Source organism: Rhinatrema bivittatum, chromosome 2, assembly GCF_901001135.1.
Source record: "Rhinatrema bivittatum chromosome 2, aRhiBiv1.1, whole genome shotgun sequence".
In the NCBI taxonomy this organism is placed as follows: Eukaryota; Metazoa; Chordata; class Amphibia; order Gymnophiona; family Rhinatrematidae; genus Rhinatrema; species Rhinatrema bivittatum.
In genome coordinates this window covers 348,146,337-348,172,308 of record NC_042616.1, presented here as the reverse complement: position 1 = coordinate 348,172,308, position 25,972 = coordinate 348,146,337, and the positions used below count along the sequence as shown (strand labels likewise).

At 42.5% G+C, this 25,972-nt stretch overlaps 1 protein-coding gene across 13 annotated transcripts in view; it reads right to left on the bottom strand.

The window, feature by feature from the left end:
• The window catches only part of LOC115084679 (poly(rC)-binding protein 3-like), a 1,201,673-nt gene that overhangs the window by 531,606 nt on the left and 644,095 nt on the right, over positions 1–25,972 (bottom strand). For 4 of the 13 annotated variants that reach the window (XM_029589866.1, XM_029589865.1, XM_029589878.1 and 1 more), the window contains exons 1-2: positions 13,513–13,685; positions 7,058–7,134 (exon numbers count right to left, since the gene is read on the bottom strand). The gene's annotated coding sequence lies outside the window, so the exon portion shown is untranslated. Of the gene's footprint in view, positions 1–7,057; positions 7,135–13,512; positions 13,687–25,972 lie in introns of those variants that run through there. The other 9 variants (XM_029589868.1, XM_029589871.1, XM_029589873.1 and 6 more) reach the window with 4 other exon arrangements.

The following is a 25,972-nucleotide window of genomic DNA, read 5'->3' as shown; positions in this document are numbered from 1 at the left end:
CATTACTAGGTACTCGTAATGGCCGTCGCGCATATTGAAGATGGTCTTCCATTCGTCCTCGGGCTTGATTCGGACCAGATTGTAGGCCCTGCGAAGGTCCAGCTTCATGAAGACCCTGGTTCCTTGGAGATGATCCAAGAGCTCTGGAATGAGCGGGAGCAGATAACGGTCCCGGTAAGTAATGGCATTGAGCCCCCAATAGTCAATGCAGGGTCTTAATGAACCATACTTCTTGGCCATGCTGGGGACGTGGAAGGATGGATGAAACCCCTCTCAAAGTTCTCCCTGATGTATTGAGACATCGCTTGGGTCTCGGGTAGTGACAACGGATACACCTGACCACAAAGCAGTACCGTGCTGGGCAAGAGGTCGATTGCACAATCAAAGGGGCAGTGCACCGGAAGGGTCTCTGCCTTTTCTTTGGAAAATATGTCGGAGTGGTCAGCATATTGCGAAGGTAGAGGTAGAGTGGTGGCGGCAAGCAGGAGCTGAGGTTGCGACAACTCCCATAGGCAGGTGGAGAAACAATCGGGACCCCAGGCAGCAATTTTTAGGGTCTACCAATTGATGGTAGGAGAGTGTTTCTGTAACCATGGCAGTCCTAATACTACCGGGTGAATGGCTTTTTCGAGGATGAAGAAGGATATTTCTTCTTCATGAAGTACTCCAGTACGGAGAGTCACGGGGGCTGTGCAGGAAGAGACCCGTCCAGGTAGAGGATCACCCTGGATGGAGGAGACCAGTAGCGGTGGTATGCGATGGACTACTGGAAGTTGCTGTTGATTCACTAGTTCAGCCAGAATGAAGTTTCCTCCGGCCCCAGAGTCAATAAAGGCCAGAGTTGAGAAAGATCCCCCAGAAAACTGGAAGGTCACCGGTATCGTGCATTGGGGAGTGGTATTGATGCAGCCTAGAGTCAGCTCCCTGTGACACCTAGGCCCGAGAGTTTCCCGGACGTTCTGGACATTGGGCTAGTAGGTGGCCCTTGCTGCCGCAATACAAGCAAAGTCCAAGGGACCTGCGCCGCTGCTTCTCCTCTGTGGTTAAGTGGCTTCAGCCTATCTGCACGGGCTCCTCACTGCGAACTGGCAAAGCCACAGAGGTGGCTGGAGAGACCAGAGGGCGAGAGAAGGACGGGGTCAAGGGGACCACTCGACGTCCCGGCTTCAGCTCCCTCCAGTTCCTCAGGCAACTCCTGGGCGGCCAGCTCGTCCTTTATTCTTGAAGCCAGTCCCTCGAGGAAAATACTCCACAGGCTATCCTCTCGCCAGCCCAGTTCTGAAGCCAGGGTGTGGAATTCCATGGCGTACTCGGCCAGAGTACGGGAGCCCTGGCGGAGGTGGAGCAGCTCAGAAGCGACGGTGGACTGGCGTCCTGGCTCGTCGAACACCTGTCGGAAAGTTTGAATGAACCGGGGCAGGTCCCAGAGGATGGAATCCACTCGTTCCCACAATGGAGAAGCCTAGGCCAGGGCTTTGCCATCCAGCAAGGAGAGAATGAACGTGGTTTTAACCTGGTTGCTGGGAAATTGTGTAGGTTGGAGGGAAAACCTTATAAAGCAATGGTTCAAAAACCCTCGGCATTGCTTCGGATTCCCGGTGTATTGAGGCGGAGCAGGCAGATGCAAGAGAGGAGAAGGTGGCGAAGAAATCGCCGGCGGAGGGGCAGAGGCCCCAGACGTGGATGAGGGATCCAGGCGGTTGGCCAGATGCTCGACTGTAGCGTCTAAGATATGCAAGCATTGCTGTTGCTGCTGCAAATGTTGGGCCATACCTGGAATGGCCTGACCAGACAGATCCACCGGCTCCATGGTCTTTGCAAACTGTTAGAACTGTGGACCCTTGGACCGGGACGAGGGTTGGTACTACCACTGAGGGATGGCCCCCCAATGGTTCTTGTTGCTGGCTGGTGGTAGAGGTGAGGAGAACCCGGCTGGAGCTTCACCTATACCAGCCCTCGTTCCCCGCAGGTTGAGCCCTTGGGTACCTGGGCCGGCAGGTCTTAGGTGCAGGTCGCTTCAACGAGAACGGAAGTGATGGCAGGCGAAGGCAAGGTCAGGAGTCTGGATCGGGGCTGTCAGCAGAGGTGCAGAACGAGAGTCTAATCTGAAGATCCGGGGCAGGCAGAAGACAGTCAGAGACGAGGAACCAGGCCAAGGATCAAGACGGGCAGCAGACAGGCATAGACGATGAAGCAAGCCAAAGTCAGAACCAGGAGATCAAGCCAAGGAGGGAAGCACAAGAACTGGAGGACGAGGAGAGGAATGGAGTCAGGAACACAGGCACAGGCAGGCAAGCAGGAGCTGGAATGCTGGGACTGGATTCAGGAACCAAGGACTGTAACAGGAACAGGACCAGGCTCAGGATCAGGAACTGAAGACGTCAGGAAACAGCAACTAGCACTCCGAGGAGACGACCTGTTACAAAGGCAAGGAGCTGGGGGCTGAGGCAGGGTTTAAATACCCTTCAGTCCTGACGTCATCAATCGGGGCCAGGCTGAAGTTTCCCGCCGCGGCCTAGGGAGATCCCCGCTGGAAGGAGGCATTGTTCAGAGCCGCATGGGAGGCTGTGGTTGGCCGGCCCCGGAGCAGGGCATGCTGCGCTGGCCAGAAAAGGCACCTGCCTGCATTGGAGGTAGGGGAGCTCCCTGTTGTGGCTCCCGGCCGCGGCAGGCCACGACCGGGAGCCACAACACTTATTGTGCGTCTGCCTGAGTTTTTTAATAAATAGGAGAAATGCACTCATATTATCAGCCCAAGGCATGCCTATTTCTGTCTTTCTTCTCCTTTATTAGTACTCTTATTGCACATAGATGTTTTGATGCTTTTAATATTGAATCAGGTTATTGATAGGGGCTGAATCCCTGCTCCATACATGTCTATGAAAATTAAATTTTTTAATAGGCAGTAGGAAGAGAGAAAAATACTCCATCTACATAGTCTTTTTTTGGTAATCTATTGGACCTGAGGGAGTATACACTCTCCTTCAGAAGCATTTCAGTCCCTTTCTGCATGTGTGTCCCTGTTTGCTGTTAAGCCTAATGAAAGACCATCCATTTGTTCTCAAAATAATTTAATCACAACTGTTGACTTATAAGTAAATGCTAATTATGTAGCTTTGATTTAAAAAAAATAAATAAATCTGCTCAAAACCCTTCTGCTGTTTGGCCAGCTAAAAATAGATCTGTCCCAGACTTGTACCTCAGTACAAGCATATACCATGTATGCTTTGTGAGTGCTCCTCTAGTGACCTTATGTGAAGAAACTATAAAAAGTAATGAGATCTTGGCATCCAAACAAATCCCTCTGAAAATCTACAGACCCTCCTATTGTTACATGCATTCCTCGCTGCAATGACAATGAGTACCAAAGGACTACAAGGCAAAATAGCATTTGCTTTCTTTTAAGAATTTTACATACACACACGCACAAAATACATGAGCATATATCAAAGGCATGGGAGCAGATACACAAAAGAGGCTGAATTAGCCCAAATCATTACAGTAGTTATGGCTAAAGCCATAACAATTGCATTACAAATTTGAAAATGTGCTAAATCCAACCTTGGTGTTTATTTAAAATATGTGACAATGGAACTGGGGTAAATAAGCTGCGGGTGATACAATGCACAGAGTTGATGGAATATGCAGTGACAGTGACTATCATGTTCACATTTCTTTCCTGAGGAAAGGCCTGATGAGTTTTATGACTCATTGATTCATTTCGAAGGTTACTTTGAACCATTCTGGCCTCTGTTCTGCAAAAAATAATAAAAGAAGCCCCCCCCCCACCCCTAAAGATGTGCAGATCAGCTGAGAGGTGGGGATGAGAATTAGATCTCTTTTGTGGTTTATTCTAGTGATTAAATATGTGTACCCCTCTGAATGGAGACCTCTGTTTCTATGCTTATTACCATTTCTGATCTTGTAGTTTATATAGTTGGAATAAAATATTGCAAATACCAAAAATATAAGCAATTATATCTCAATATTTATTCATTTGTATACATACATACATAACTATTAAGGCAAATTAATTCTCTTACTTTAGATATGAAATTTATTACAGAGACATAAGGAAGAAGCAATGCATTTAGGATATTCCACATAGTGTTTCTCATTGACAATTCAGGCTGGCTAGAGAATGCAGGTGTTCTGAAGCAGGTGCACAGACCAGACGTGACAGTATGCCTGAAGATTTCAAATAAAATTGTGGTAGTACACTCCTATGCGGAAGGTCGCCAATTAAATCCGTGAGTTGGGTTTCCACTCCCCGGGCTGCCTGGGGACGGGGAGGCTGCAGAGACAGCACTCACAACTCCTGCAGGGGTGAGGAGGAATCTTGCTCATTGCTTAAGGGTGACACCGAGTGGCTGATTTCAGGTCCCATGATTGCAGGATTCTAGGAAACCTGTCACATGCATCCTGGCACCAGGACCATCACTGGTATGCTGGACTAGTTATGAAACAGGGGGAAAATTCCTGGGTAGTTGCAAATGAAAGCTCAAGGCTCCAGATCCTAACCCTGGTTCTGACTGAACTGGAAGTACAAAAGAGTAGGAGGAAACAGTTGGGTAAAGGAAAAAAAGAGAAATCGCCACCGGTTGCTAGTTTTATGACATGCCCCCTAGCCCTAGTGTTATTTGAAATAGTAAATAACCATTCCCTATTTATCTTTTACACCTATTCATGATTTTATAAATCTCAATCACATCCCCTTTTAGTCATGTCTTCTCCAAGCTAAAGAGCCTTAATCTGTTTAGCCTTTCTCCAGATGGGAACTTTCTATCCCCTTTATCATTTTTGAGATCTTTCTCTGTAACTCTTCTGTGTCTGCTGTGTCTCTTTTCAGATGGGGTGACCAGAAATGAACACAATACTCAATAAGATGAATTTTCAAAGTACTTACATATGTAAAATTAGTCTATATGCATGTAAGTAGCTTGTACTCATGTAATTGCTATGTTATAAAAATAAAAAGTGTGCATACTTTAAGTTTTGCATGCCCATGTGGGTGTGAAAAAATGGGAAGTCTAGGGGTAAGGACAACAGTTTTGTGCGAAAATCGCTATTATATAAGAGACTTACACAAGTACATTTGGCGACTTATTCACGTAATTGTTACATGCTCCCTGCTCAGGAAACATCACTCAAGGGATAGCACAGGATGACAGGATGGAACATAGGGTGGTCTTCTCCCTAGCAAGCCCTCTTCCCCAGAATTTGGTCCTTTGGGTGCTAGGGGCCTGTAGGAGTCCAGTGCAGTACATAGGAAGTCTGAGAACAGGCTGGATCAATTAAGGCAATAACCAGTCTGAGTTAAGTGAAGCTATGGACAAGCTGGACTAGGCAAGGCTGGGGACAATCTGGACCAGGCAGGGCTGTGGGCAGGCTGAATGCGGCGAAGCTGCAGACAGGCTGAGCATGTCTGGAATAAGGCTGGGTCAGGGGGAGGGAGTCTGTGTGAGGGTGTGTGGGTATGTGCACAAGAAAGATAGGGGGTTTTTGTGAGAAGCCGGTATATGAGAGAGGAAGGGCCGAGGTATTATGAGAGAGGGGTCAAACTCTGGGAGTGGAGGGCTGAGAAGTTAGAGTGGAAGGGTTTGAGCCTAGAAGGGCAGGGAAGAGATAGTGGAGGGTGGAGGAATTGGGGCCTAAAAAGGCAAAGTGAAAGAGGTCTGACCAGGGGAATAGGGAGAAAGGGTGGAAGGGACACTCTTACAGTATACTTCTAGGGAAATTGTGCTGAAAATATTTAAAACTCTGCAACTTTGAGTAATAAATTTATTACATTTTCAATTAATTAGTCAAAAACTGATTTATATTTTGTTATTTTGACCACTATAAAGTATGCAGAATTTTAAATTTTTATACGCACAATTTTACATTTTTGTGCACAGAATTCTCCCAGAAGTAGAGGTTATAAGAGCCAGTAAGGTGGCAGAATTCAAGTACAGATGGGATAGACACAAAGGGGTGTAGGGAGGGAGAAGACCTCAGATCCAGGAAGACCTCTGACAGCACAGGACACAGATATATCTGGGCGGATGGATGGACCAAATGGTATAATAAATTGTGCACTGATTTTAAGTTGATTTGGCTATGAAATATAGACTTGTGCCTATCCTCTGTTTCAACAAATAAGTATTCTGATATCAGATTATAGTCTTACTAACTAACCTGTCAATACAATTTCAAGCTTGTTTTGCTTTAAGATGAAGATAATAAGCATGAAAGTAATATGTGTTGATTCTATTCTTTACAACAGCTGAAACATTTCAAAATATAAATGAAGAAAAACCACAACATACATAACTATGTTTACAACAACAACAACAACAAAAATCCCATAAAAATATCAACATTTTACAATGAGCTAATGTCAATGCCAAGATGGTCCATTTCAATCCATGGAAATATAGGCCAGCAAAAATGTTGTAGATGTTACATTTTTATTGGTCTAGCCTGATACATGTGTGCATAGCTTTCAAAAGCTTGTTGCCAACGTATTAGGTTAGTTCAACAAAAAGGTGCCATCAACAACTTTTTAAAAAATGTGCTGACCAAGGAAGCCAGAATAAGACAAGCGCCTGGTTTTCAGGTGGGTCACAAAGGCACAGAAAGAAAAAAAGGACTTGCCCAAGATCTCACACAGAACCAGTTGCTGATAGGAGTTTGAATTCATGTCCCAGGACTTGTCCAACTCACAATGGAAAGCTCCAACCTTGAGAACACTCCTCTACGTATTGGCCTTCATTTCTAACTTTTCAGAATGTTAAGATGTTAGAACTAGAATGTGAATATATCTACAGATAACATGGGATATCCCACGTAAAGGAACAGCCAATAATTTTAGAGATTTTAGTAATTGTCAGCCTCTCAACAGTATGAACAAATTGCACTGCTACATACAACATTATAGCACCAGCAATTAATATACTTTTATTCACAGTAAACTGGGTGGGTAAAACATTCAGCCTCAGTTTCTTCATGATTGTTTCAGCTCTTTACTTAACACACAAACACACACTCTTATAAATGAAAGAAAATTTTTACTCACAAGCCTATGAAGAGTATATATCACATCAGAGTTGGGAATGGGATATCTCAAAAGTGCATAAGCGTAGTGGAGTGGACCTGGAAGAGGAGGAGGAAGAGAAGTCAGAGACAGCTTCTCTAATCCATATGATTAATCATTCCTGAAACCAGGTCTATAAATGCAATCTTTCAGGAAGGAAAGAAGGCAGTATTTATTTTGGAGCCAGGTAGCAAGAAGTCCAATACAACATCTGGTTCTGGGAAAAGTCAATTCTGAGTTCTCAGAATAAACAGAGCAAACAAAACGCATTATTGTCTTTCAGTGGTATTGCTGCTCAAGTACCGGAATAACTTGCTTGCTGCACAATATCCATTAAGTTCAACTATTTATGTCTAAGACATGTTTTCAATCAGAATCAGTATTGTGGATTTTTCAAAGTAATTTTAATTTGTATGGTTTGAAGGAAAATCTATATGTGTCAGACAGTTCCTTCCCCATCCAGTCTGTACCGCTTAGAGGATATTCTTACAGCTTCTTCCTGTTGGCCAGACTGAAGGGATCAGCATATAATCTTGTTGTCATGTACCAATCCCTGCCAGTGATTCTCGCCATTTGCTTCAGTACAATTGAAGAACTGGATTTCTGGTTGTGCTTGTCTCTGAGTGATTAACAATCCTCCATTTTGACAGAAAAAAATCAAAATCACTAACACTATAAATGTTATACACTGCCTACCAATTAACTGGATTTCCAATCTGACATTTCAGTATTACTTTCAAACATTTTGACTCTGATTCTTTTTTTCCTTTCAAATATTCTTCGTTAGCCCTTTTCTGAAGCTGTGTGCACATAGTGCAACATGCAGGGTAGCGTGGCATTTCATAACAGATCAAGGGGCCAATGCATTAACTTCGGCCATTAATGTGCCGAAGCAAAATGCTTACTGCTTTCACGTGTGTACTAACAGTAGATGTTAACATACAAGTGAGGCAGGTGGTAAAGTATAGGTATACATATAGACAATTTTGCAAAGACTTAACTACAGTTCCCTGAGGAATAGTTACATTTTTTGCAGTAACGCGTCTGTGAAACTTTGCATAAAGAGATACGTTTTAAGACCCATGTGCATGCACACGTGTGCATGCACACATGAACAGATGTATGCTAGCTTGCACACATGGACATGATGATTTTCTAAGATAAGTGCATATATGCGCGCATATTATAAAACTGGGTGTTTGTGTTTACATGTGTGCTCAACTTTATATGTGCGCGCAAAAGCCACGTCTACCACATAAGTGGAGGGATTTTAAAAGAGGTGCATGTCAAGGCTACTTACCCTTTTCCCAGTTCATTCAGTGCAGGGATTACTCCTGGGGGAATTCTGCGCTACTGCGGAATGCAGAATTTGCACAGAATTCCCCCCTGCGCAGAATTCCCAAATTCTGCGCAGAAAATAGGAGAGGAGACCATGGCATGCCACGAACGGAGAGCGTCCCGCTTGTATTTACTTGCATATCTCGGTCTTCCCCCTACACGCCCATGCCCCACTAAACCAAGCCCACTCCCCACTCCTTTTTTGAACTTTTGGATTTGTACACATACCAGGTGTTATTTGCGTACACTGGTGCTTCTTAAAATCCACACAGTGCACACCGGCCTGAGACACATGCATATCTCCCGACTTTGGTGCGCATAGGGCTTTTAAAATCCACCAGATACTTTTTCACTGCGCTAATAGGTAATGAGCTATTTTGCATAGTTTTGCATCTCATTGTTTCATTAGCATAGATTTCACATTAAAACAATTGCAGATGCATTTACATTGACTTTTCTGTTAGGACAATATAATATCCAGAATAGGTTAGATTTAATTTCATGGCAAAAAGCAGGGCAAAAAAGTGCAAAATGTCTGCAAGTTAGTTGCCTGCCCAATTTTGAAATGCTACACCTATTAGCCAGGGATCACATTTTCTGCACTTTATGGAGGGGGCAAAGTTCCAGATGGCAAAATCATGCAAGACAGAAGACAGAGAGATTTTCACTTGTTCTTGTTTTCTCATCATATTTGGCAAAACAGCTTAATGCCTTTAAGAGAAAACAGATCCTTCACAGATGTATGCCTAGTACGGTCTTGTGATAAAGACATGAAGTCTGTAGGCAAAATAAAATGACTAAAGTAATTGTATTGTATTTCCAAAGGGAACTATTTTACACAGCATGGAACTGCAATATGTATGTGCAGTGAAACCTAGGGACTGAATTCACTTAGCAGATGAGTTACTACAATAGACATGAACAGGTGTCACTGACACGCTTTCTCACTGGGACTCTCTTTTTATACCATGCTGTGAGGCAAACTATTAAACCACATTCTGTCATAACCTAATACTTACATAACAAAAATAGAAATGGTTGCTAGAGTTCTAATGTAAAAGTTTTCTATATGATCTAATCCAAAATCATTGCTAATTTGTTATCATTGAAACCTCCTTCACAAAGCTCTTTTTCTGAATTATGGAATATCTATTAATCAAGGAGAATTAAAACAGGATACACCACCTGGCAGGAAATCATTTTGTATTCCTTCATTCACCTTCCCGGTGCATGGGCATATACAGCTTTCTTTGACTTCATTAAGTAAATGCACTGAACAAACCTTAACATCTCAGCTAAGTCCTACTGGCTCTGGATTTACTGCATAATGCTAAAACCCATGCGACCCATTTTTCTCCTGTTAATACTTCTATCAATAGTGGCAGCTAGTGAAGATATACTCAGAACTACACTTTCGTAAGGCTTTCTCCAAAAGCTTTCTGCCAGAAGTATAGAATCATGAAAAATTTCTTTTGGAACATAATCTCTGTGTAATGGATCCTACAGCATGCTATCTTGTTTGCAATTTTGATACTAAACTTCTCATGTAGTAAAGTAACAATATCTCGATAGCCTTTTGATTCAGAAATGAATGCCCCACATCACTGGAAACATCACTGAACCCATGCCAGGATTTTGAAATGAAAACTCCTAATGGCTCCGTAACTGAGGGTTAAAGAAGAGGACCAGTGGAATTCATCATCCGGCCCTTTGGCAGTTTGATAAGTGTATGAACTTGATGCTGGCTCTACATACTTCAGATTCTTATTCAGAAAGGACTGGAATCAAAGTGTAACTTCTGTCATGTATCATTCATGTAGAGGGTCTTTATATATCAGAAAAGCACAAATCAGTCAGCCACTCCAAGTCAAGGCTTCAGCTGGAACCTATGAATTTTCACTTTATATTTAAAACCTTTGTGAAGTGCTGATTTTTCTTTTTATGAGTCAGAAGCTGAAAAATGCAACTCTTTTCCTAGGAAAATGCAATTATAATTAATATGTCAGCTATCAAGCTTTTGCAATATATGATCAAAGCAGTTTTAGCAGTTTTTTTTTGTTTGCATCTAATAATTTAGTTAGTAGCTAAAACACAAAGCCATTATGAATGCCATTGTTCTTCTGCTTTACATTTTGCTCTTGAAGTGGTATTAGTGTTTATGTTTTTGAAACTTCTTCCTAATTAATCAACTCACAGCATTATGACTACAAAAGAAATTGGGGCATTGCTGCGAGCTTCCTTATCAGAAACCCCCATGCTTGCAATACATTGGTACAAGCAAAAAATAAGTACAACATAAACAGTTTCACGGTAGTTAAGATGAAGATTAAAAAAAAAAAATCAAACAAACCAGGGTGTATAGGGGATAGAGGAAGGATGGGGGATGATACAAGAACTAATATTTAAAAGTGCACACCTTGTATTCCAAAAACACATAAAAATGCTACTACTTACTACTACTTATCATTTTATAGTGCTACTAGATATACGCAGCGCTGAAGAGATACAAAAAAATGCCAGCATTAGCAATGGTGTTAATGCTTGCACTGGTGCCTTGTAAATAAGTCCCTTCATGTTTGTTTTCAAAAAACCTAGTTTTGAAGTCACTGTGATATCTTGGAATATGAATTGGCCTATGTCTTGGCATAATACATTACAACAAAGTAAGGCCCAAAGATGAGACAGTGAGGCCAAGACATAGCTGGTTCATATTCCAAGATAACACCACGACTTCAAAACCAGGTTCTTTGAAAAACAAGCATGAAGGGGCTTATTTACAAGGCGCCAGTGCTAGCTAAGTCTTGTGCAATCTCTAATTCTTTCTCAAAAACATCATAAACATTTTCAATAATAATTTCAGTGCTCCAGTACGCTCACCCCTGGCATTTGTAAATGAGCCTGGAAATAGGATTTCAATGGCCTGAGCTGGAAGGAACCATATCTAGGAAGGTACACCACAGCATGACAACAAGAAAATAAAAGAAACACAAAACTATTTTCTGCCATTAGGGATTTACTGATTAACAACCTTTTAAGACTGCTGTTTGATGAAAATTGTTTGCCAATATTTAGACTCCACTCAGGGAATAGTGGAAGACCATTTCACAGTGTGCACAGAGTAATCTTGAAGGGGCTGATTTAAAGGGATGTGTTGGTTTTGCGCTAGTGTTTGGGATGCTTTTGCTGATAAATCTGGTGCCAGTTTTGAGTCTTCCATGTTGACATATATGTTATACAGATAGCTTAGCAAAGAATTACACCCCAGGCCACTGTAGGCTTCCATTGTAAAACATCAAAAATACATTAAAAAAAAAAAAGAAAACCTTGCAGTCTGAACATTTTTCGGCTCTGAGGAAAAAAGAAAAAAAAAAGCTTGCTTAATACAAAAGAGGGATTCAAAAAGTGATCAAAGGGTAAACATATCCATGTAAAGCATTCCATGGTACAAGAAAACACTTGATTTCCAACAAATCTGAAAGCAAATTTTAACAAAAGGTGCTTTCAGTGGCTGATACAGTAGTTTTGTTTTTTTTTTCTGGAATTCATTTTGGATAATCTACAAGGACAGATACCCCACAGAATATACATACACAAGATGTCTTTCCCGTGAAAATCCTAAAAACTGAGTGACAAGAAGGGGCACAACCAACCCAGAGATTCCATTTAAAACACAGTCCTGATGCATAAAATCCTACAATACAGAATGGCTGGAAAAGCCTCATCAAACCAATCTGTCCTTTTTTTTTAAAGCAAGGCAATATAATGCATCTTATTTTAAAATTATATCTTTATTAAATTTCAAATATACAAGTCATGTAACTCTAAACACAAGAAACAAATGGAATATAGACCTAAATAATAAGGCTAACACATCATTTTTAATTGTAAAATAACTCCCATGTGACCAGTAAGCTACAGTAAAGCTCTCATTTAACTTTCTTGCAAAAACATCTGAAGCCAGTTTGTGGACAGTTCATTTTGAAACTTAAAACTCGTTCAAAACTGATTTCCAAACTCCTTGGGTAAGAAAGTAATATCACAAATGTATTGTATCGTAAATTTCTGTTCTGGTTTGCATTTTTTTTTTTTTTTTGCAAGTGATTTACACCAGACTTCGACAGTATTACATATTCAGTTAGGAAAGCGACAGCTTGATTATATATAAGACTGTGTCTCCAGAAACAAAGCCAGAAATTAACATCAGGATCTGGGTGCATGTGGTTAATAATAACATCCCTCTGTATTCAGATAAAAACATAGCGCATCAGAAATAACCTTATGCCAAGACCACAATTCCTCTTACGTGCATTTTCAATACTGCAGTTAGATTATTTTAGTTGTATGGAGATTAGTTTAATTTTGATATATTTATTTTGCTTAAATGAAAACTCAGGAGAGCGGAAATTACTCTACTCCCTTTGCCCGAAATACAGGTATTGTCAGACTATTATTTTCCTCCCTAGCACTGGCGTACAGAATGAAGTAAGGTTTTACTCAGTCCTGCTGCTGCATGCCTGATCGTAGGCTACTTTGGATTATGAAGTTTCTTAAATGCATTCTCAGCTAACATTATCAAACAAAGTAAGCGTAAAGCAAGCACGAAACTGGCAAGGATTGTCCGTATTGCAATTCAAAACTCTTACGCTGCATAACGCACATTTGAATTCTCGTGCAGCCAGGGTCAAGCTGGCTTCTTATCTTTCTATGCTGAACTAAGGTTTCCATAGCAAATGATTTACATTTTTGCATTTCTTGAATGTATGCACAACCACAAAAGACTGCTAACTGGGAGGAGGGGGGGCGGGTAAGAAATAATCTCAGTTATTCCTCAGCAGGAATCCTCGGAGCACGGTTAACAGGTTCCGAGTTGCTCCAGCAGAAAGTGGCACTCCAGTATCAAGTTTAGACAAGCCATTCTGTCTTTCCTTGCATGGGAAACCGGGCAGATGGAAGAGCGTTTATTAATGGAACCGCACTTATGTTTCTCGTTTGCGTTATCCTTCAAAGAGCAGCGCCTTACGTGTGGCTATGTCCGTAACCGGCACCGTCCTTTACAGTGAGCTCCCCGAGCAATTACAAGTGACTGCAGAAGTACTGACCTGCTGAGCCGCTCTCAAACCCCCCTCTATTTCAAGCGAAGAAACCCAGACTTTCTGAATAGTTTTCCTTCTTCGGCAGAGCAATAGTGAATGTGGTCCCCTTCTATCTGTCTCCTGACTCCAAGTGTGGACAGATGGCCAGGAGCCTGAGCGGAGCCCTACTGGAATGAGGCAAAGCTGTACTTCCCCCCACCCCCTCTTGCTTAGCCCCTGGCAGATAAGCCTGAGTCAGGCACAGCGAGCTCACAACTCTACCCCCCCCCAACACACACACACACACACACACACACACACTCCCCCCCCCCCCCCCACCGCTGCCACTAATCATTTCAATTAGTGCCACATGAGAGGAGTTTCTGCCCAAATATGTTTAAGAATAGGCCAGAGGGCAGGGCACTCTCCCCTTTGCTCTGCAGTGACCAGAAGCAGCTATAAATATACAAACAAAGGCACTGTCAAGGCCCAGGATGTCACATCCTAACGTGATATTCAAACTGCAAGGGCATAAACCAGTATGGGAGAGAAACTGTACATATGAGTAGAGAGTCAATGGCCCAGAGTGCCAACGCACACTCTGCACTCAAGGTTAAACACCACAGCTTTTAGCCATGTAATAATATTTGTCATATGGATCACTTTTGTTTGTCCTTGCTGGCTTTTGGATGAGAAACTAGCACTGCTTGCATCTGTGTATAATGTTTTACTTTGTTTTATTATTTGTTCTTCATTTATTATTTATTCAGTCTTTCTAACCCTCTCTTCACTCTTTGCTCCTCAGTTGCATATTTCCCCCCACCTCCTAAAGACACATACCTCCGAAATAACCTTTCTGAAATACACATCTTCTGCTCTACATACTTTGATGTTGGCATGAAACTTAAGCATAAGAGTGCAGGGATATATTAGTGTATGACGATCATCCCTCTGCTGCAAAGACATGGATTTATTTATCTACTTTATTGTGGATATGCATGCTTAATGTGGCATGTTTTACTTTTGTTGCAACCCACTGGGAACATTCATAATGATCCAGTGGACTAAAAATCTAATTTAATAAATAAATAGATTAAATGAAAAATAGATTTGCTACCAAATTAGAATGAAAACGTAAAAGCATGTCCTAACGACTTAGTCTACTCGTGGCTACATCTAAAATGCGTGAGGACCTGCCATGCACCCAAATTCCAGCAATTGCGTGACCCTAGCGTATCCTTGCTAACGCAAATCCAATTGGTTTTCGTGACTGCCGTACGCCATTCACAAAAACCAACACCAAGTTTCTCGGAGTTGGTTTTCCTTACCGGCGGACAGCCACAAAAACTGACGCCGATAAACCTGGCATTGGTTTTCATGACTACCGTTTGCCGCTAAGGAAAACCGACGCTGATAAACTCTGTGTTGGTTTTCCTTAGCGGCGGGCGGCCATCACGAAAACCGACGCCGATAGACTCAGAGTCAGTTTTCCTTAATGGTGAACAGTAGTCACGAATACCGATGCCGGGTTTATCGGCGTTGGTTTTCGTGGCTGACTGCCGGTAAGGAAAACCAACGCCAATAAACTCAGCGTGGGTTTTCGTGATTTGTCCGACTGTCAATTTTTTTTTTTAACTTTTATTTTTCATCCTACTTAATATCACAATGATATTAAGTAGGAGGCAGTATAGAAAAGCAGTTTTTTCTGCTTTTCTGTACTTTTTTTGATGCGCACAGCTCCAGCAAGGCGTTAATAGATGACAGTTAAATGTGCGTCTGAGACGCACTTTTTTTTTTCATCGGGAGTGAATGCCTAATAGCCTCATTCACATGATCGCTATTAGATTCACTCCGTGTTGGACGCATGTTGAATATGCACTAATCCCCTTATTGCATTACGGGATTGATTAACACCTATTCTACCCGCGTCCGACTGCAGGTTAACAGTGCGCTCGGCTCAGCACACCGTATTGCATTGGCCCCAAAAAATGCGTACACAAACCTGAATAAAAAGGGTGCAGAGTTTAGTGCTCTTCTGTGCAAATCACATGTTAATCATGGTACTACTCCCCAATGCCAAGCAGCCAATACCCAAGCAGTCTAAGGAAACAAGTAGAAAGATGTCAAAACAGCTAGAACAATCAGAAGGGTTAATGGGTGAGATATCAGTGAGAGATAAGGATGCCATTAAAGAAGATGAAAGGAGTGTAAGACAGGCTAAGAAGCCAAGTGAAGAGGAAAAGCAGGAGTCAGAGGAATTAGCCATTGAAGTCCTGATTCATATGGAGAAGGATATGTATGATGGGGTTCAGCAGAGGAATAGACTACCTGACACCCAAAGTAAAAAATAAAAAAGATGTGAGATTATCAAGGCCATAAGTATAAACCAGATGCATCATTGTACAGTAAAAATAATCACAGAGAGAATCCTGCAAACAAGGACAGAAGGCTAGAAGAATAAAAGAAAAGTAAAGACTCCTCCTTGGAAAAAATGTACAGAAGGAAATATTAAATCACTGAGTGCAGAGTAGGGATGTGCAGAGGCAATATTTTTGCTTCTGTTCATCCATTCATTTTGTAGGTAATCTCCCTTCATTTGGTTCATAATAAATGAAAAAATACATTTTATTTATTATATTTGTTTTTCATTTTCTATTGAAATCAATGAGGGAAGCAATCCCTAGGCACCATTGACTTAAAAGGGAAACAAAATATGGTCCAGGGTGGGGACCTGGGCTAAGGATCTGGTCCAAGCCCTGGCCCTGAGGCCAAGTCCCAGAACTAAGGTTTAGGCCTGGTCCTGGTCCCGGCCCAAGGTTTGGTCCCAGTGTCACAGGCCAGCCCAAGTTCTGGTCCCTGCACTGAGGCCTAGGCCTCGCACTGGGGGCCTGAGGCCTGGTCCCATTGCTGAGGCTTAGCTTGGCACTGGGGTCCAAACTGATGCCTGATCTGCGCCGAGGTCTAGACCCGGAGCTGGGGCCTGGTCCAAGGCCTTATATTGGCACCAAGGCCTAGGCCCAGCCATTGAAATGTACAGCCATGCAACACAATGGCAGCATCTGCTTGGGAGGAAGGTATCACAGTGAATCACTGCGGCATGTCCATCAAGTAGATAGTGACATTTCTTGGCAATAGAAGAAAAGAAAATGTCAGGAGGCCTAGTCCTAGGCTTCTGGGTAGGGCCTAAGTCTTTGCAACGGCACCAGGCCTCAGGCCAGACTCCGGCATTGGGCCTAAGCCTAGGCTTCCACGACAGGACCAGGCCTCAGTACAGCCCTTCTGTTGGGCCTAGGCCTAGGCCTCTGTGATGAAACCAGGCTTGAGACTGGGCCCCAGTGTCGAGCCTAGGTCTCTGCGATGGGACCCAGACTCAGCTGCTGCTGCTGCTGATGATGAGACCCAACCTTTTGCCAGATCCCAGTGTCTTGCCTAGGCCTAGAGCTTGGCAATGGAACCATGCCTCAGATTAGGTCCTATTGTCAGGCCTAGTCCTAGGCATTTAGAAATGGGAGCCTATCTCAGGCCAGGCCCCGGCATCAGCCTAGGCTTTGGCAATGGAACCAGGCCTCGGGCTGGTCCTGCCAGAGACATGGTTTGTTTTTTTTAAATGTATGAATATGAAAATAAGCCAAAAATATCCTCATAAAAAATCTCAGATAATTTCTTAGACTATTTTTGATTCAATTTCATTTGGAACAAACCAAAAATGTCCTGATTTGTTGCATTTTATTCATTTATTTTAAATTACTGCACATCCTTAGGGCCCGATGCAATACAGTGCGTTCAGCCGAGTGCACTGTATAACCTGCAGTGGGACGCGGGTTGAATGGCGCTAATTAATCCCCTAATACAATAAAGGGATTAACGTTTATTCAACGCGCTTCCGAGACATGGAGTGAGTCTAATAGCGCTAATCACATGCAAATGCATGAGACTGAGGCTATTAGCATTCACGGCAGATGGAAAAAAAAAATGTGCGTCTAGGACGCACATTTAGCGCTCAACTGAGCTGAGTGCTCCTTAAACCAGCACAGAAAAGCAGAAAAAAAAACAGCTTTTCTGTACTGCCTCCTACTTAATATCGTTGCGATATTAAGTAGGAGGAAAAACAAAATTAAATAAAGATAAAAAATAGAAAAAAACCCCAAAACACTGGCAGTCTGGTGCGGGAAACAGACGCTCGAATGACAAGCGTCCATTACCTGAACCACTGAGTGGCTGTGTGGAGTTTATATTATATTGGCACCAAGTTTATCGGCATCAGTTTTCCTAACCAGCGGACTGCCGATGCCGATTGGGTTCTCGTTAGCAAGGAGGTGCTAGGGGCGCGCAAGCAACCCTAGCGCCTCCTTACTAACGCGACCCCCCTAATTTAAATATTTAATGGCACCCCTGGGGCCCGCTTTCTGCGCATATTTATTGCATCGGCCCCTTAGTGCAGAGGTATCACTGATAGACATGTATTTCAAGATAATGGTAAAAAAATCCAAAGCATAAAACCAAAATATGCTGTTCAAAAGGAAAACTGTTTATCACCCTCCAGCACCATCTATCCTCGTGGATTTTTAGTTCAGCTTCTATTCAGACAGGTTGTGGATTTTCAGTAAACCTTCCAAGAGGACCAGAGCTCTCTGTCTCCTGCCTTTATTTTTTCCTAATTATTAGAGGAGCACAGTCTATTTTTTTTTTTTGCTTTTTGAGGGTCTACCTGCCAGCCTCACCCAGTTTGGACTTGTTTTGCTCTTGTAAACTTATTTTTGGAGACTGTTCCCTGTGAAAGCCTTTACCCCTTCACAGTGGATTGGGGTGTCCCTTTGTAAAGTTAGATCAAGTGTTAGGGAAGATTCTGGCAGACTCTATCGCTCCTCCAGGGGATAAATCTGTCTGGTGACCTGATGCAGAGGATATTTCAACTTATGTATCCTATTTCCTCAGTTTGAGGCAAGGACGTTTTTTCCACCCTTCCTGTCTTTTGCTTGATTTTTACTCTTTTTTCGGGTACAGAGACTATTTTTGTTCCACTGGGAACTGATAGCCCTTGTTACCTGAGAGACAGTAACCAAACCATTGAGAATGGTGTCTTTCATTCTGAAAGAACCAGAAGTGAGGAGGAATTCATTTGCAGGACAGGATCCTAGCCAAAGGTACAAAAGAAAGGAAACAAGAGAGTTCATAGTTGCAAGGAACTGAAGGTAACAAGAACGTTGTTGATGTTTACTCAGGTGGAATGCAGAAGAGAGTAGGGTGCCCATCTGGTATGTTGTAAGAAGTTAAAGGATTTAAGAAAAATTGGGAAAATGTATTGAATTGGAACTAAATTTTAACCACCTACAATGGAGAGAGCTGGGAATTAAATCCAAGGAGAAAGGATGATCGAACTAACTTCAATCTATTAAACCTGAGAATGTGGAGTAATTAGGGAAAGAAAGAATTTGAGCGTAAAATAAAAGTGCTTTCAGAAGATGTTGAGAGACTTTGCTAAAGAAGAGCAGTAACAAGTGTATTGATCTTTCTGCTGTCTTATTATTTGACTTTAGCCGAAATTTATTTATTTATTATTTAATACTTTTTGTATACCGATAGCCGACTTCACATCATATCGGTTTACAGGGAACAATGATACAAATTGCCTAAAAATGTGGCAGAACAATTACATAGAACGCATATTTAACAAGCAAAACAATTAAATGGAACGCATAAGTAACAAGTAACTTCATCATATAATAAAATAATTATGTGGAACGAAAGGAAACAAGGTATAATGGTAAAAAGGGTATTAAATCAGTACAGCATTAAGCATGTTAGGGGGAGGGGAAAAGAGGAGAAGCAAGCAAGATTATGTACAAATTAAAAGCAGGAGTTTATTTGTTATGCTTTTGTGGCGGTGGGTTGCGTGTGGGTTAGGAGAAGGCTGTTGGAATAGCCATGTTTTTAATTTTTTTTTTAATTTCGATGTGCAGGATTCTGTGTGGAGATCAGGGGGCATGATGTTCCAGCTTGAGGGACCTGCTATTGAGAAGACTCTCTTTGTTGTGGAGGCGAGTTTTGTGAGTTTGTGGGAGGGTGTGTGGAGGGTTCCTTGGTAAGCAGTTCGTGTAGGTCTGTTGGAGGAGTGGAGCTGGAAAGGTTCATGAAGCCATTGTGTGTTTTCATTCACTAGGGACTTGTATATGAGGGATAGGGTTTTGAATTGTATTCTTGAGATGATAGGAAGCCAATGGAGATCTTTTAGTATAGGTGTAATTTTTGTGAGTGTTGGTTAGGACTCGGGCTGTGGCATTCTGCAGGAGTTGTAAGGGTTTGATGGTGGAGGCAGGGAGGCCTAGGAGTAGGGAGTTACAATAATCGATTTTGGAGAAGATGATGATTTGAAGCATGGTGCAGAAATCGGTGAGGTGCAGGAGGGGTCTTAATTTCTTCAAGATGTGTAGCTTGAAGTAGCAGTCTTTTAGGGCAGCTTTGATGAATGGTTTTAAGGATAGTTGGTTGTCAATCGTGATACCTAGGTTTCGTGCGAGTGGGGAAATGGGTTTGGAAAGCGGGGGGGGGGGGGGGGGAGGTTGGAGTAGGCGATAGTGTTGGGGGAGATGACAATTAATTCAGTTTTATGGGAGTTGAGGGCTAAGTTCATTTTTGTGAGGATTTGGTTAATGGAGGTGAGGCAGATGTGAGTTGGTTAATGGAGGTGAGGTAGATATCCCATGACTGAAATCTGAATTGAAGCTGTAAATACTATGCAGTCATCTCAACAACTATCAGTAAAAGAAGTTGGAAACCACCCTGCTTCTCAGTATGTTTACTGAATGTAGAGACTAGTGATAATTATCAGTGCTATGTACCAAGGACAGATAAGGGCATATATTGCAAAAAACAGGTATAAGAACTATTGTTCATCCCCCAAGTAGAATCCTGAAATTCAGAGTGGTAAAGGCTATCCATAGAGAGACAGAGAGAGATTTCTGAGCAGTTGGTGCAGAAAGGGTCTATCTCTCTTTTCTACATGTCCTTGGATGCCAGCTCAAGGATCCATCCTGCCCCAACATGGAGGGAACCTGTGAAAAACTTTAGTGGGGCTGTGGTATATGTGTGGTACCAGCACATATAGGGAAAGAAGCAACAGAATTTGCAAAAAAAGAGAGGAAACTCTTTAAAGAATCAGACCAACAAACAAAGAAAGATTACTGGCAGAAACACAAATTCAGTGGGAAGTTCAAAGACTTCCTTCAACAACCGCTGTCACTTTCCTGCTGCGGGCCATTTAAATGTAGAAGAGGGGCACGCATGTGCGCCTAGGGAGTTCTGAAGGAGGAAGCAGCGTTGGGACGGCTGCAGCAGGGCTGCGGGTAAGCGGTAGCAGAAGCAGCAAATCCAGAGGAGGAAGCAGTGCCAGAATGGTAGTGGCAGGGCCGAGGTTCAATGGCAGCAGTGGCAGTGGCTCCTTGCCGCAACTAAGAGGCCCAGAGCTGACCTGACGTGGCGTCTGGTCGAGGCTGGTCAAGGGTTCCAGAGACCAGCAAGCACAAATTTGACTAAGTCAGAAATTGGTTGAGTGGGAGGCAACAAAGGGTAGTGGTAAATTGAGTTCAATCCGAGAAGGAAGGTGTTATTAGTGGTGTGCCTCAGGAATTGGTCCTTGCACTGGTTCTTTTCAACATTTTCATGACTGATATTGCAGAATTATTGTTGGGAAATATTTGTCTTTTTGCTGATGACACCACAGTCTGCAACAGAGTAGATGGCCAGGAATATATGGAAAACATGGGGAAGAATCTAGTGAAGCTTGAGAAATGGTCTGGGATCTAGCAGCTAAGATTTAATGCTACAAAATGTAGAGTTATGCATTTAGGATGCAAAAACCCAAGAGAGGTAAAGTATTGGGGTGAAATTTGTCTAAGCAGAAAAAAGAGTGGAACCTGGGGGACGATTGTATTTGATGATCTTAAGGTAGCCAAACAGATGGATAAAGCAACAGCAAGAGGCAGAACGATGCTTGGCTGCATAGGGAGAGGAATGGTCAGCAGAAAAAGGGAGGTGATATTGCCCCTGGTGAGGTTTCATTTGGAACATTGTAGAATTCTGGTGATCATACCTTCAAAAGGATATAAACAATTGGAGTCAGTCCAGAGAGTTGCTACTAAAATGGGCAGGGGTCTTCATTCTAAAAATGTATACCTTAGAGGAAAGGTGGGATAAGGGAGATGTGATAGAGACATTTAAATGTCTCCAAGGTTTCCATGCACAGGAAAGGAGACTCTAGAATGAGGGGTCATGGCATGAGGGTAAAAGGGGGCAGACTAAGAAGAAATCTTAGGAAATATTTCTTTGCAGACAGGGTAGTGGATGTATGGAACAGCCTTCCCGTGGAGGTGGTAGAGATGAAAACAGCGTCTGAATTCAAAAAAGCATGTGATAAACACATGTGATCTCTGAGGGAGTGATGGCAATTGTGAAGCTATGTTATTTGGGTGGATGGGGAGTCTAGATAGGACATATGGCCTTTTTCTGCCTTCATGTATCTATGTTTCTAATTGCTGAGAGAAAAGATCAGTACAGGATATTGCAGGAGACTGAAGCTTATATTGAAAAGTGCCTTATCAGCATGGAATAAGATATAAGCTATTAATCAGCTTGCAATCTCTGCACTCTCATGCAGCTCTGGAATAGTAGACTGGCCCCATAAAGACCTTAAGAAAATGCCATACTGGGTCAGACCAAGGGTCCATCGAGCCCAGCATCCTGTTTCCAACAGTGGCCAATCCAGGCCAATCCAGGCCATAAGAACCTTGAAAAATTGGTGTTATAGAAATTACACATATAGAGCTACCACTATAGCCCTTCAGGAATACTTAATGGCATCAACAAACCCAAATGCCAAAAAAATGCTGAAGCGAACAAACAGCATTGGTCTCAATCTTTAAGCTTCGACAATTATTCAGGTGAATAGAAGGAATGAGTGAAAATCTACCAGAACATATGGGGAAAGAAGCAACAGAATTTGCAAAACAAGAGAGGAAACTCTTTAAAGAATCAGACCAACAAAGAAAGATTACTGGCAGAAACACAAATTCAGTGGGAAGTTCAAAGACTTCCTTCAACAACCTCATAGAAATCAATATTTGACACAGCACTAGCTAAGTAGAGGTGAACTTAAACCTAGAAATAAGAGATGAATAATGTAATTGCAGCACAAGATAGTGGACTAGAAAAATGTGGTAAAAAGACATATGTAGATTCTGTAAAACAGAACTAGAAATGGTTACGCATCTCATTTCTGGATGTAGTGTGCTGATAATAATATCAGAAGGCCAAAATATAGAAAGGCACAGCAAAGTGGCATGGCTCATCCCTTGGAAGCTATGTAAACATTATAACATCAATGTACCAGAAAAACACTGGGATCATAACCCTGATAGAACTGAAGAGAACAAAGAAGTTGTAATCACCTTGGCATTACTACTATTTCAACTGAAAAGATATGTGCAAGTAAACCAGGCATTGTGGTAAAGGGAAAGAAATGAAGAATGGCATTGCTTATAGAGGTGACAGTAATCAGTGACTATTCTGTGGTTTATACGGATAAAGTGAAGATCCTTAACTACCAATAGAGACCAAGAAAATGTGGCAGAAAGATACATAATTAGTCTCAATTTTATTGGACGCCATTGGCCTAATTAAGAAGAATTTTCATGTGGACCTTCATCCTATGAAATCCAGAAAGATGCTTTCTTTGGCACAGTGCAAGTATTAAGAAGGGCATTAGCAGTGTGTGGTTTGTGTCTCTTAGTGTGATGTGATGTGTCTGCCTGCGTGTCTCTGTATCTGGGTGGGGTGTGTCCTGGGGGGCCCTAAACAATTACATGAATGAAAGGGGGGCCACAGCTCAAAAAGTTTGCTCACCCCTGCTCTAGGGTATACATATTTAGATTTGAATATACATTTCTAAGCATGTGTGCATGATGAATATATAGATACACAAATTAAATTACACAAATAGTTTTATTTCACAGTAACAGACAGTAAGTAATGCCAGAAAAAGGCCAAAACTGGCCTAACCAGACTACCCAGTTGTAATTCTTCCATCTTGGGTAGATGTACATATAGTAACATAGTAAATGATGACAGATACAAACCATAATGGTTCATCCTGTAAATTCACATACTCAGCCCAACACCAGCTTCCCAACTGAACTCATTGGGAGTAGTCAAGATGCCTTCCAAACTGCCAATCTGGAAGGGAGGGCCACCTTCCAGGAAGTCAAGGTTGCCATTCTAGAAAGAGCAGAGCTCACCCCAGAAGCCTTCCGACAATGATTTCGGCAGAGAGTCCTTCAACCTGGGGAAAACCCAAGGAACCTGTTCCAAAGACTCAAAGATTTCGTTTGGATGTGGCTGTGCCTGGAAGTTAAGACCAGGGTAGAGGTAGCCAAAACAGTTTTGTTGGAACAGTTCCTAGACAACCTAGAACAGCCTATGTGGCAGTGAGTCTGCTGACACCCAAACTTTACGCTTGAAAAGGCACTAGAAATCACGGAGGTCTATTACCAGGCCTAGACCATGCCTGAGTCATCATGGCCCCAGAAAAGCCATTCAACCTGGATAGAGTACAATGGAGTTCTAAGAGCCAGAAGCCCTAACAACCAGTAGCACAGATCCAACAAGTTTTTTGCCCACATGTACCATGACAGCCGGCTCCTCCCCTGCACTGTCTAAAATCCTATCTAGGTGACGCGTGAGGTCTGCCACCTTTGCACCAGGTAGGCACGTTACCAGGTGATCCTCACGCCCACCAGCCACCCGGCTGTGTACATACTTAATAATTGAATCACCAACTATGACAGCCGACCTAACCGTTCCCTCCTGGGCAGTAGCCCTTGGAGACACATCTTCGGTGTAAAAGGACAATGCACCACCTGGAGAGCAGGTCCTTTACAGGATCCTTTCCTGCTGCACCAGGTTGATGCTCTCCGATCATGAGACCTTCTTCCTCCAAGGTAGCACCAGGGCTGCCAGTCTGAAGTCGGGACTTGGCTTCTATGTCCCTGAAGGTCTCATCTATATACCTCTCTGTCTGTCTCAGCTCCTCCAGGTCTGCCACTCTAGCCTCCTGAGATCGGACTTGTTCTCTGAGAGACAGGAGCTCTTTGCATCAGATGCACATGTACAACTTCTCACCAGCGGGTAAAAAATTATACAGGTGACACTTGATGCAAAAGACTGGGAGGCCCCCCTCTTGCTGCTGGACTGCTGCCATCATCTCAAATTTGTTCAGTTCCTAGTTAAGTTTTAAGTTGCTGTGGGAGTAGGAATATGTCTAATCAGCGTCCTTTAAATGTATTAGTGAATTAACTATATGTCTGGTAATGGGAATGATCAAACTCTCAAAAAGGTGTGGGGAATTCGTGAAGTGAAGTTAAAAGGCTGGTGTTTTGTTTTTTTTAGTGTGAAAGTGGCACCTGTCTATAAATTAAAGGATGAGATAGGGGTGGGTGGGTGAGAGATGGGAGGGTTGGGAAATACAATCACATTAACTTCTGCTTATTAGCTGCCTTACTGACTGCCTATTTAAAAATAAACACTTTAACTTCTGTTTATTAGCTGCCTTACTATTAAAAGCACAAACATAGAAGCACACTAAATAATATCCCCCAATAGTTTACTTCTCCCCAATAATAAAAAAAAAAATTCCCAAGCAAAACTTACTGATTCCTTTTAGCTACCAGCAAGGTGATCCTCTCCTCTCAGTGCTCCCACTGGATTGATGATTTTTATAATTTTCACTAGCTCCTAGGGAGCAAGGGGAAAGGGCTTCCTACTCCCGAGACGTCATAACTGGACATCCTGATCGATTAATGATAAGAAGATAATAACCATCACCCGTGTACATGGGAATCAGCAACTAAATCTGAGAGGCCACGTTGTACTGACAACCTCGTCTAGTCAGGCCAGCCTAGAGGTGGGAACACTGCCTCATCTCACATACCTCATGGTATTTGGACAGAACTACCCATGTTTTGAGGTGCTCTGGGGCCACCTCACATCTAGCCCAAACAGCTCAGATTGTAGTAAACTGTCTGTTTGGGAGAGTTCTCTATGTGAAGGTTCAAGTTTATACAGCAAGCAACCTAAAGTGGTGAAGCTCCAAAGGAAGTGGTGAAGGAAGAACCACAATTAGCTGCAAGCATTAGAGACTGCTATGGATAAGATCCCACACGTGTGCGCCAATATAAAATTGGGCTACATGTCCACGGGGGTATCGAAATTTATAACATGCGTGTGGCAATGCACACATGTTATAAAATCAGCGCGTCTTTTAAAATCCACCTTTAATTTTGCAGGTAACTTCAGATCTCAACAATTTTATTTCTTTGACAAGCTCAGCAATTGCAGATTACAGTAATATCTGGTCTCTTCTTGAGATCCACTAAAGATTCAGTGCCATATACAACCCCATGCCCATTGGTAGACTCTGGAGATCCCTTCACAGATC